Here is a 14,225-nt window from a genome sequence, read left to right as displayed (position 1 = left end):
AGGGTCTCAGGTTTGGAATGGGAAGGAGTTGGATATGACATCTCTTGTTATAGGGAGGGTCTCAGGATTTGAATGGCAAGGTGTTGGATATCACATCTCATGCCATAGGAAGGGTCTCAGGTTTGGTATAAGCATTGAGATATCACATCTCTGCTATCGGAAGGGTCTCAGGATTGGATTGGGAAGGAGTTGGATATCAATTCTCATGCTATAGGAAGGGTCTCAGGTTGGAATGGGAAGGAGTTGGATATCACATCTCATGCTATAGGGAGGGTTTCAGTTTTGATATTAGAAGCATTGAGATATCACATCTCATGCTATCGGAAGTGTCTCAGGATTGGAATGGGAAGGAGCTGGATATTACATCTCATGCTAAAGGAAGGGTCTCAGGTTTGGAACGGGAAGGAGTTGGATATCCGATCTCATGTTATAGGAAGGGTCTCAGGTTTGGTATAAGTATTGAGATATCACATCTCTGCTATCGGAAGGGTCTCAGGATTGGATTGGGAAGGAGTTGGATATCACATCTCATTTTATAGGAAGGGTCTCCGGATTGGAATGTGAAGGATTTGGATATCACATCTCATGCTAAAGGAAGGGTCTCAGGTTTGGAATGGGAAGGAGTTGGATATGACATCTCTTGTTATAGGGAGGGTCTCAGGATTTGAATGGCAAGGTGTTGGATATCACATCTCATGCCCAGTGGTCGAAGTGAGCGGGAGCAGTCGGGAGCGGTGCTCCTATACTTTTTTTAATTCCCTTGTACAGCTCCTATACTTTTATTTTAAAAATAAACCGTTCCGGAATGGTTTTCTTTTAATATAAAAGTGTAGAAAGAAGTTGAAACCTTCACTTTCAGTGCACTGCACTGAAAGTTCCCTTAAACATCAGGTGCAAGTGTTTGGGGGGGTATATTGTGTGTGGAAGGGGTTGTGGCAATGTGGTTTGTGGGGAGCAGGGACAGGCCAGCAGGGAACATAGCTCCACTACTTCTATTCATACACTTCGACCACTGCTCATGCCATAGGAAGGGTCTCAGGTTTGGTATAAGCATTGAGATATCACATCTCTGCTATCGGAAGGGTCTCAGGTTTGGTATAAGCATTGAGATATCACATCTCTGCTATCGGAAGGGTCTCAGGATTGGATTGGGAAGGAGTTGGATATCACATCTCATGTTATAGGAAGGGTCTCCGGATTGGAATGTGAAGGATTTGGATATCACATCTCATGCTAAAGGAAGGGTCTCAGGTTTGGAATGGGAAGGAGTTGGATATGACATCTCTTGTTATAGGGAGGGTCTCAGGATTTGAATGGCAAGGTGTTGGATATCACATCTCATGCCATAGGAAGGGTCTCAGGTTTGGTATAAGCATTGAGATATCACATCTCTGCTATCGGAAGGGTCTCAGGATTGGATTGGGAAGGAGTTGGATATCAATTCTCATGCTATAGGAAGGGTCTCAGGTTGGAATGGGAAGGAGTTGGATATCACATCTCATGCTATAGGGAGGGTTTCAGTTTTGATATTAGAAGCATTGAGATATCACATCTCATGCTATCGGAAGTGTCTCAGGATTGGAATGGGAAGGAGCTGGATATTACATCTCATGCTAAAGGAAGGGTCTCAGGTTTGGAACGGGAAGGAGTTGGATATCCGATCTCATGTTATAGGAAGGGTCTCAGGTTTGGTATAAGTATTGAGATATCACATCTCTGCTATCGGAAGTGTCTCAGGATTGGAATGGGAAGGAGTTGGATATCCCATCTCATGTTATAGGACGGGTCTCAGGATTGTTATTAGAATCATTGAGATATCATATTGCATGCTGTAGGAAGGGTCTAAGGATTGGAATGGGAAAGACTTGGATATCACATCTCATGCTATAGGAAGGGTCTGAGGTTTGGTATAAGCATTGAGATATCAAATCTCATGCTATAGGAAGGGTCTCAGGATTGGAATGGAAGGAGTTGGATATCACATCTCATGTTATAGGAAGGATCTCAGGTTTGGTATTAGAAGCATTGAGACATCACATCTCATGCTATAGGAAGGGTCTCAGGATTGGAATGGGAAGGAGTTGGATATCACATCTCATGCTATAGGAAGGGTCTCAGGTTTGGTATAAGCATTGAGATATCACATCTCATGCTATAGGAAGGGTCTCAGGATTGGAATGGGAAGGAGTTGGATATCACATCTCATGCCGTAGGAAGCGTCTCAGGTTTGGTATAAGCATTGAGATATCACATCTCTACTATCAGAAGAGTCTCAGGATTGGAATGGGAAGGATTTGGATATCCCATCTCATGTTATAGGAAGAGTCTCAGGTTTGGTATTAGAAGCATTGAGATATCACATCTCATGCTATAGGAAGTGTCTCAGGATTGGAATGGGAAGGACTTGGATATCACATCTCATGCTATAGGGAGGGTCTCAAGTTTGATATTAGAAGCATTGAGATATCACATCTCATGCTATAGGAAGAGTCTCAGGTTTGGGAAGGGAAGGATTTGGATTTCACATCTCATGTTATAGGACGGTTCTCATGTTTGGTTTTTGAAGCATTGAGATATCACATCTCATGCTATCGGAAGGGTCTCAGGTTTGGTATTAGAAGCATTGAGATATCACATCTCATGCTATAGGATTGGTCTCTGGATTGGAATGTGAAGGATTTGGATATCACATCTCATGCTAAAGGAAGGGTCTCAGGTTTGGAATGGGAAGGAGTTGGATATGACATCTCTTGTTATAGGGAGGGTCTCAGGATTTGAATGGCAAGGAGTTGGATATCACATCTCATGCCATAGGAAGGGTCTCAGGTTTGGTATAAGCATTGAGATTTCACATCTCTGCTATCGGAAGGGTCTCAGGATTGGATTGGGAAGGAGTTGGATATCACATCTCATGTTATAGGAAGGGTCTCCGGATTGGAATGTGAAGGATTTGGATATCACATCTCATGCTAAAGGAAGGGTCTCAGGTTTGGAATGGGAAGGAGTTGGATATGACATCTCTTGTTATAGGGAGGGTCTCAGGATTTGAATGGCAAGGAGTTGGATATCACATCTCATGCCATAGGAAGGGTCTCAGGTTTGGTATAAGCATTGAGATATCACATCTCTGCTATCGGAAGGGTCTCAGGATTGGATTGGGAAGGAGTTGGATATCCCTTCTCATGCTATAGGAAGGGTCTCAGGTTGGAATGGGAAGGAGTTGGATATCACATCTCATGCTAAAGGAAGGGTCTCAGGTTTGGTAGAAGCATTGAGATATCACATCTCATGCTATCGGAAGTGTCTCAGGATTGGAATGGGAAGGAGCTGGATATTACATCTCATGCTAAAGGAAGGGTCTCAGGTTTGGAACGGGAAGGAGTTGGATATCCGATCTCATGTTATAGGAAGGGTCTCAGGTTTGGTATAAGCATTGAGATATCACATCTCTGCTATCGGAAGTGTCTCAGGATTGGAATGGGAAGGAATTGGATATCCCATCTCATGTTATAGGACGGGTCTCAGGATTGTTATTAGAATCATTGAGATATCATATTGCATGCTGTATGAAGGGTCTAAGGATTGGAATGGGAAAGACTTGGATATCACATCTCATGCTATAGGAAGGGTCTCAGGTTTGGTATAAGCATTGAGATATCAAATCTCATGCTATAGGAAGGGTCTCAGGATTGGAATGGAAGGAGTTGGATATCACATCTCATGTTATAGGAAGGATCTCAGGTTTGGAATTAGAAGCATTGAGACATCACATCTCATGCTATAGGAAGGGTCTCAGGATTGGAATGGGAAGGAGTTGGATATCACATCTCATGCTATAGGAAGGGTCTCAGGTTTGGTATAAGCATTGAGATATCACATCTCATGCTTTAGGAAGGGTCTCAGGATTGGAATGGGAAGGAGTTGTATATGACATCTCATGCCGTAGGAAGGGTCTCAGGTTTGGTATAAGCATTGAGATATCACATCTCTGCTATCAGAAGAGTCTCAGGATTGGAATGGGAAGGAGTTGGATATCCCATCTCATGTTATAGGAAGAGTCTCAGGTTTGGTATTAGAAGCATTGAGATATCACATCTCATGCTATAGGAAGTGTCTCAGGATTGGAATGGGAAGGACTTGGATATCACATCTCATGCTATAGGGAGGGTCTCAAGTTTGATATTAGAAGCATTGAGATATCACATCTCATGCTATAGGAAGAGTCTCAGGTTTGGGAAGGGAAGGATTTGGATTTCACATCTCATGTTATAGGATGGTTCTCATGTTTGGTTTTTGAAGCATTGAGATATCACATCTCATGCTATCGGAAGGGTCTCAGGTTTGGTATTAGAAGCATTGAGATATCACATCTCATGCTATAGGATTGGTCTACGGATTGGAATGTGAAGGATTTGGATATCACATCTCATGCTAAAGGAAGGGTCTCAGGTTTGGAATGGGAAGGAGTTGGATATGACATCTCTTGTTATAGGGAGGGTCTCAGGATTTGAACGGCAAGGAGTTGGATATCACATCTCATGCCATAGGAAGGGTCTCAGGTTTAGTATAAGCATTGAGATATCACATCTCTGCTATCAGAAGGGTCTCAGGATTGGAATGGGAAGGACTTAGATATCACATCTCATGCTATAGGGAGGGTCTCAGTTTTGATATTAGAAGCATTCATGCTATCAGAAGGGTCTCAGGATTGGAATGGGAAGGAGTCGGATATCACATCTCATGCTAAAGGGAGGGTCTCAGGTTTGGAAGTGGAAGGATTTGGATATCACATCTCATGTTATAGGAAGGATCTCAGGTTTGGTATTAGAAGCATTGAGATATCACATCTCATGCTATAGGAAAGGTCTCAGGATTGGAATGGGAAGGAGTTGGATATCACATCTCAAACTATAGGAAGGGTCTCAGGATTGGAATGGGAAGGAGTTGGATATCACATCTCAAGCTATAGGAAGGGTCTCAGGATTGGAATGGGAAGGAGTTGGATATCACATCTCATGCTATAGGAAGGGTCTCAGGTTTGGAATCGGAAGGAGTTGTATATGACATCTCATGCCATAGGAAGGGTCTCAGGTTTGGTATAAGCATTGAGATATCACATCTCTGCTATGGGAAGGGTCTCAGGAATGGAATGGGAAGGAGTTGGATATCCCATCTCGTTATAGGAAGGGTCTCAGGTTTGGTATTAGAAGCATTGAGATATCACATCTCATGGCATAGGACGGGTCTCAGAATTGGAATGGGAAGGAGTTGGATATCACATCTCAAGCTATAGGAAGGGTCTCGGGATTAGAATCGGAAGGACTTGGATATCACATCTCATGTTATAGGAAGGGACTCAGGTTTGGTATTAGAAGCATTGAGATATCACATCTCATGCTATAGGAAGGGTCTTAGGATTGGAATGGGAAGGACTTGGATATCACATCTCATGTTATAGGATGGGTCTCAGGTTTGGTATTAGAAGCATTGAGATATCACATCTCATGCTATGGGAAGGGTCTCAGAATTGGAATGGGAAGGAGTTGGATATCACATCTCAAGCTATAGGAAGGGTCTCAGGATTGGAATGGGAAGGAGTTTGATATCACATCTCATGCCATGTATGGGTCTCAGGTTTTGTAGAAGCATTGGGATATCACATCTCATGCTATCGGAAGGGTATCAGGATTGGATTTGGAAGGAGTTGGATATCCCATCTCATGCTATAGGAAGGGTCTCAGGTTGGAATGGGAAGGAGTTGGATATCTCATCTCATGTTATAGGAAGGGTCTCAGGATTGGAATGGGAAGGACTTGGATATCACATCTCATGTTATAGGAAGGGTCTCAGGTTTGGTATTAGAATGCTATAGGAAGGGTCTCAGGATTGGAATGGGAAGGAGTTGGATATCACATCTCAAGCTATAGGAAGGGTCTCAGGATTGGAATGGGAAGGAGTTGGATATCACATCTCATGCTAAAGGAAGGGTCTCAGTTTTGGTAGAAGCATTGCGATATCACATCTCATGCTATAGGAAGGGTCTCAGGATTGGAATCGGAAGGAGTTGGATATCACATCTCATGCTATAGGAAGGGTCTCAGTTTTGGTAGAAGCATTGCGATATCACATCTCATGCTATAGGAAGGGTCTCAGGATTGGATTGGGAAGGAGTTGGATATCACATCTCATTTTATAGGAAGGGTCTCCGGATTGGAATGTGAAGGATTTGGATATCACATCTCATGCTAAAGGAAGGGTCTCAGGTTTGGAATGGGAAGGAGTTGGATATGACATCTCTTGTTATAGGGAGGGTCTCAGGATTTGAATGGCAAGGTGTTGGATATCACATCTCATGCCCAGTGGTCGAAGTGAGCGGGAGCGGTCGGGAGCGGTGCTCCTATACTTTTTTTAATTCCCTTGTACAGCTCCTATACTTTAATTTTAAAAATAAACCGTTCCGGAATGGTTTTCTTTTAATATAAAAGTGTAGAAAGAAGTTGAAACCTTCACTTTCAGTGCACTGCACTGAAAGTTCCCTTAAACATCAGGTGCAAGTGTTTGGGGGGGTGTATTGTGTGTGGAAGGGGTTGTGGCAATGTGGTTTGTGGGGAGCAGGGACAGGCCAGCAGGGAACATAGCTCCACTACTTCTATTCATACACTTCGACCACTGCTCATGCCATAGGAAGGGTCTCAGGTTTGGTATAAGCATTGAGATATCACATCTCTGCTATCGGAAGGGTCTCAGGTTTGGTATAAGCATTGAGATATCACATCTCTGCTATCGGAAGGGTCTCAGGATTGGATTGGGAAGGAGTTGGATATCACATCTCATGTTATAGGAAGGGTCTCCGGATTGGAATGTGAAGGATTTGGATATCACATCTCATGCTAAAGGAAGGGTCTCAGGTTTGGAATGGGAAGGAGTTGGATATGACATCTCTTGTTATAGGGAGGGTCTCAGGATTTGAATGGCAAGGTGTTGGATATCACATCTCATGCCATAGGAAGGGTCTCAGGTTTGGTATAAGCATTGAGATATCACATCTCTGCTATCGGAAGGGTCTCAGGATTGGATTGGGAAGGAGTTGGATATCAATTCTCATGCTATAGGAAGGGTCTCAGGTTGGAATGGGAAGGAGTTGGATATCACATCTCATGCTATAGGGAGGGTTTCAGTTTTGATATTAGAAGCATTGAGATATCACATCTCATGCTATCGGAAGTGTCTCAGGATTGGAATGGGAAGGAGCTGGATATTACATCTCATGCTAAAGGAAGGGTCTCAGGTTTGGAACGGGAAGGAGTTGGATATCTGATCTCATGTTATAGGAAGGGTCTCAGGTTTGGTATAAGCATTGAGATATCACATCTCTGCTATCGGAAGTGTCTCAGGATTGGAATGGGAAGGAGTTGGATATCCCATCTCATGTTATAGGACGGGTCTCAGGATTGTTATTAGAATCATTGAGATATCATATTGCATGCTGTAGGAAGGGTCTAAGGATTGGAATGGGAAAGACTTGGATATCACATCTCATGCTATAGGAAGGGTCTGAGGTTTGGTATAAGCATTGAGATATCAAATCTCATGCTATAGGAAGGGTCTCAGGATTGGAATGGAAGGAGTTGGATATCACATCTCATGTTATAGGAAGGATCTCAGGTTTGGTATTAGAAGCATTGAGACATCACATCTCATGCTATAGGAAGGGTCTCAGGATTGGAATGGGAAGGAGTTGGATATCACATCTCATGCTATAGGAAGGGTCTCAGGTTTGGTATAAGCATTGAGATATCACATCTCATGCTATAGGAAGGGTCTCAGGATTGGAATGGGAAGGAGTTGGATATCACATCTCATGCCGTAGGAAGCGTCTCAGGTTTGGTATAAGCATTGAGATATCACATCTCTACTATCAGAAGAGTCTCAGGATTGGAATGGGAAGGATTTGGATATCCCATCTCATGTTATAGGAAGAGTCTCAGGTTTGGTATTAGAAGCATTGAGATATCACATCTCATGCTATAGGAAGTGTCTCAGGATTGGAATGGGAAGGACTTGGATATCACATCTCATGCTATAGGGAGGGTCTCAAGTTTGATATTAGAAGCATTGAGATATCACATCTCATGCTATAGGAAGAGTCTCAGGTTTGGGAAGGGAAGGATTTGGATTTCACATCTCATGTTATAGGACGGTTCTCATGTTTGGTTTTTGAAGCATTGAGATATCACATCTCATGCTATCGGAAGGGTCTCAGGTTTGGTATTAGAAGCATTGAGATATCACATCTCATGCTATAGGATTGGTCTCTGGATTGGAATGTGAAGGATTTGGATATCACATCTCATGCTAAAGGAAGGGTCTCAGGTTTGGAATGGGAAGGAGTTGGATATGACATCTCTTGTTATAGGGAGGGTCTCAGGATTTGAATGGCAAGGAGTTGGATATCACATCTCATGCCATAGGAAGGGTCTCAGGTTTGGTATAAGCATTGAGATTTCACATCTCTGCTATCGGAAGGGTCTCAGGATTGGATTGGGAAGGAGTTGGATATCACATCTCATGTTATAGGAAGGGTCTCCGGATTGGAATGTGAAGGATTTGGATATCACATCTCATGCTAAAGGAAGGGTCTCAGGTTTGGCATGGGAAGGAGTTGGATATGACATCTCTTGTTATAGGGAGGGTCTCAGGATTTGAATGGCAAGGAGTTGGATATCACATCTCATGCCATAGGAAGGGTCTCAGGTTTGGTATAAGCATTGAGATATCACATCTCTGCTATCGGAAGGGTCTCAGGATTGGATTGGGAAGGAGTTGGATATCCCTTCTCATGCTATAGGAAGGGTCTCAGGTTGGAATGGGAAGGAGTTGGATATCACATCTCATGCTAAAGGAAGGGTCTCAGGTTTGGTAGAAGCATTGAGATATCACATCTCATGCTATCGGAAGTGTCTCAGGATTGGAATGGGAAGGAGCTGGATATTACATCTCATGCTAAAGGAAGGGTCTCAGGTTTGGAACGGGAAGGAGTTGGATATCCGATCTCATGTTATAGGAAGGGTCTCAGGTTTGGTATAAGCATTGAGATATCACATCTCTGCTATCGGAAGTGTCTCAGGATTGGAATGGGAAGGAATTGGATATCCCATCTCATGTTATAGGACGGGTCTCAGGATTGTTATTAGAATCATTGAGATATCATATTGCATGCTGTATGAAGGGTCTAAGGATTGGAATGGGAAAGACTTGGATATCACATCTCATGCTATAGGAAGGGTCTCAGGTTTGGTATAAGCATTGAGATATCAAATCTCATGCTATAGGAAGGGTCTCAGGATTGGAATGGAAGGAGTTGGATATCACATCTCATGTTATAGGAAGGATCTCAGGTTTGGAATTAGAAGCATTGAGACATCACATCTCATGCTATAGGAAGGGTCTCAGGATTGGAATGGGAAGGAGTTGGATACCACATCTCATGCTATAGGAAGGGTCTCAGGTTTGGTATAAGCATTGAGATATCACATCTCATGCTTTAGGAAGGGTCTCAGGATTGGAATGGGAAGGAGTTGTATATGACATCTCATGCTGTAGGAAGGGTCTCAGGTTTGGTATAAGCATTGAGATATCACATCTCTGCTATCAGAAGAGTCTCAGGATTGGAATGGGAAGGAGTTGGATATCCCATCTCATGTTATAGGAAGAGTCTCAGGTTTGGTATTAGAAGCATTGAGATATCACATCTCATGCTATAGGAAGTGTCTCAGGATTGGAATGGGAAGGACTTGGATATCACATCTCATGCTATAGGGAGGGTCTCAAGTTTGATATTAGAAGCATTGAGATATCACATCTCATGCTATAGGAAGAGTCTCAGGTTTGGGAAGGGAAGGATTTGGATTTCACATCTCATGTTATAGGATGGTTCTCATGTTTGGTTTTTGAAGCATTGAGATATCACATCTCATGCTATCGGAAGGGTCTCAGGTTTGGTATTAGAAGCATTGAGATATCACATCTCATGCTATAGGATTGGTCTACGGATTGGAATGTGAAGGATTTGGATATCACATCTCATGCTAAAGGAAGGGTCTCAGGTTTGGAATGGGAAGGAGTTGGATATGACATCTCTTGTTATAGGGAGGGTCTCAGGATTTGAACGGCAAGGAGTTGGATATCACATCTCATGCCATAGGAAGGGTCTCAGGTTTAGTATAAGCATTGAGATATCACATCTCTGCTATCAGAAGGGTCTCAGGATTGGAATGGGAAGGACTTAGATATCACATCTCATGCTATAGGGAGGGTCTCAGTTTTGATATTAGAAGCATTCATGCTATCAGAAGGGTCTCAGGATTGGAATGGGAAGGAGTCGGATATCACATCTCATGCTAAAGGGAGGGTCTCAGGTTTGGAAGTGGAAGGATTTGGATATCACATCTCATGTTATAGGAAGGATCTCAGGTTTGGTATTAGAAGCATTGAGATATCACATCTCATGCTATAGGAAAGGTCTCAGGATTGGAATGGGAAGGAGTTGGATATCACATCTCAAGCTATAGGAAGGGTCTCAGGATTGGAATGGGAAGGAGTTGGATATCACATCTCAAGCTATAGGAAGGGTCTCAGGATTGGAATGGGAAGGAGTTGGATATCACATCTCATGCTATAGGAAGGGTCTCAGGTTTGGAATCGGAAGGAGTTGTATATGACATCTCATGCCATAGGAAGGGTCTCAGGTTTGGTATAAGCATTGAGATATCACATCTCTGCTATGGGAAGGGTCTCAGGATTGGAATGGGAAGGAGTTGGATATCCCATCTCGTTATAGGAAGGGTCTCAGGTTTGGTATTAGAAGCATTGAGATATCACATCTCATGGCATAGGACGGGTCTCAGAATTGGAATGGGAAGGAGTTGGATATCACATCTCAAGCTATAGGAAGGGTCTCGGGATTAGAATCGGAAGGACTTGGATATCACATCTCATGTTATAGGAAGGGACTCAGGTTTGGTATTAGAAGCATTGAGATATCACATCTCATGCTATAGGAAGGGTCTTAGGATTGGAATGGGAAGGACTTGGATATCACATCTCATGTTATAGGATGGGTCTCAGGTTTGGTATTAGAAGCATTGAGATATCACATCTCATGCTATGGGAAGGGTCTCAGAATTGGAATGGGAAGGAGTTGGATATCACATCTCAAGCTATAGGAAGGGTCTCAGGATTGGAATGGGAAGGAGTTTGATATCACATCTCATGCCATGTATGGGTCTCAGGTTTTGTAGAAGCATTGGGATATCACATCTCATGCTATCGGAAGGGTATCAGGATTGGATTTGGAAGGAGTTGGATATCCCATCTCATGCTATAGGAAGGGTCTCAGGTTGGAATGGGAAGGAGTTGGATATCTCATCTCATGTTATAGGAAGGGTCTCAGGATTGGAATGGGAAGGACTTGGATATCACATCTCATGTTATAGGAAGGGTCTCAGGTTTGGTATTAGAATGCTATAGGAAGGGTCTCAGGATTGGAATGGGAAGGAGTTGGATATCACATCTCAAGCTATAGGAAGGGTCTCAGGATTGGAATGGGAAGGAGTTGGATATCACATCTCAAGCTATAGGAAGGGTCTCAGGATTGGAATGGGAAGGAGTTGGATATCACATCACATGCTATAGGAAGGGTCTCAGGTTTGGTATAAGCATTGAGATATCCCATCTCATGCTATAGGAAGGGTCTCAGGTTTGGAATCGGAAGGAGTTGTATATGACATCTCTTGCCATAGGAAGGGTCTCAGGTTTGGTATAAGCATTGAGATATCACATCTCTGCTATCGGAAGGGTCTCAGGATTGGAATGGGAAGGAGTTGGATATCACATCTCAAGCTATAGGAAGGGTCTCAGGATTGGAATGGGAAGGACTTGGATATCACATCTCATGTTATAGGAAGGGTCTCAGGTTTGGTATTAGAAGCATTGCGATATCACATCTCATGCTATAGGAAGGGTCTCAGGATTGGAATGGGAAGGACTTGGATATCACATCTCATGTTATAGGAAGGGTCTCAGGTTTGGTATTAGAAGCATTGAGATATCACATCTCATGCTATCGGAAGGATCTCAGGTTTGGTATTAGAGGCATTGAGATATCACATCTCATGCTATCAGAAGGGTCTCAGGATTGGAATGGGAAGGAGTCGGATTTCACATTTCATGCTAAAGGGAGGGTCTCAGGTTTGGAAGGGGAAGGATTTGGATATCACATCTCATGTTGTAGGAAGGATCTCAGGTTTGGTATTAGAAGCATTGAGATATCACATCTCATGCTATCGGAAGGATCTCAGGTTTGGTATTAGAGGCATTGAGATATCACATCTCATTCTATCAGAAGGGTCTCGGGATTGGAATGGGAAGGAATTGGATATCACATCTCATGCTAAAGGGAGGGTCTCGGGTTTGGAAGGGGAAGGATTTGGATATCACATCTCATGTTATAGGAAGGATCTCAGTTTTGGTATTAGCATTGAGATATCCCATCTGATGCTACAGGAAGGGTCTCAGGTTTGGAATCAGAAGGAGTTGTATATGACATCTCATGCCATAGGAAGGGTCTCAGGTTTGGTATAAGCATTGAGATATCACATCTCTGCTATCGGAAGGGTCTCAGGATTGGAATGGAGAGGAGTTGGATATCCCATCTTGTTATAGGAAGGGTCTCAGGTTTGGTGTTAGAAGCATTGAGATATCACATCTCATGGTATAGGACGGGTCTCAGAATTGGAATGGGAAGGAGTTGGATATCACATCTCAAGCTATAGGAAGGGTCTCAGGATTGGAATGGGAAGGTTTTGGATATCACATCTCATGTTATAGGAAGGGTCTCAGGTTTGGTATTAGAAGCATTGAGATATCACATCTCATGCTATAGGAAGGGTCTCAGGATTGGAATGGGAAGGACTTGGATATCACATCTCATGTTATAGGAAGGGTCTCAGGTTTGGTATTAGAATCATTGAGATATCACATCTCATGCTATAGGAAGGGTCTCAGGATTGGAATGGGAAGGACTTGGATATCACATCTCATGATAAAGGAAGGGTCTAAGGTTTGGAAGGGGAAGGATTTGGATATCACATCTCATGTTATAGGACCAGTCTCAGGTTTGGTATTAGAAGCATTGAGATATCAAGTCTCATGGTATAGGACGGGTCTCAGAATTGGAATGGGAAGGAGTTGGATATCACATCTAAAGCTATAGGAAGGGTCTCAGGATTGGAATGGGAAGGAGTTTGATATCACATCTCATGCCATGTATGGGTCTCAGGTTTTGTAGAAGCATTGGGATATCACATCTCATGCTATCGGAAGGGTATCAGGATTGGATCTGGAAGGAGTTGGATATCCCATCTCATGCTATAGGAAGGGTCTCAGGTTGGAATGGGAAGGAGTTGGATATCACATCTCATGTTATAGGAAGGGTCTCAGGATTGGAATGGGAAGGACTTGGATATCACATCTCATGCTATAGGAAGGCTCTCGGGTTTGGAAGGGGAAGGAGTTGGATATCACATTTCATGTTAGAGGAAGGATCTCACGTTTGGTATTAGAGGCATTGAGATATCACATCTCATGCTATCGGAAGGATCTCAGGTTTGGTATTAGAGGCATTGAGATATCACATCTCATGCTATCAGAAGGGTCTCAGGATTGGAATGGGAAGGAGTCGGATATCACATCTCATGCTAAATGGAGGGTCTCAGGTTTGGAAGTGGAAGGATTTGGATATCACATCTCATGTTATAGGAGGGATCTCAGGTTTGGTATTAGAAGCATTGAGATATCACATCTCATGCTATAGGAAAGGTCTCAGGATTGGAATGGGAAGGAGTTGGATATCACATCTCAAGCTATAGGAAGGGTCTCAGGATTGGAATGGGAAGGAGTTGGATATCACATCTCAAGCTATAGGAAGGGTCTCAGGATTGGAATGGGAAGGAGTTGGATATCACATCTCATGCTATAGGAAGGGTCTCAGGTTTGGAATCGGAAGGAGTTGTATATGACATCTCATGCCATAGGAAGGGTCTCAGGTTTGGTATAAGCATTGAGATATCACATCTCTGCTATGGGAAGGGTCTCAGGATTGGAATGGGAAGGAGTTGGATATCACATCTCAAGCTATAGGAAGGGTCTCGGGGTTAGAATGGGAA

The sequence above is a fragment of the Ambystoma mexicanum genome, chromosome 4q, assembly GCF_040938575.1.
Source record: "Ambystoma mexicanum isolate Mex_15411 chromosome 4q, UKY_AmexF1_1, whole genome shotgun sequence".
Taxonomy (NCBI): Eukaryota; Metazoa; Chordata; class Amphibia; order Caudata; family Ambystomatidae; genus Ambystoma; species Ambystoma mexicanum.
Note: the sequence above shows the minus strand (reverse complement) of the source record.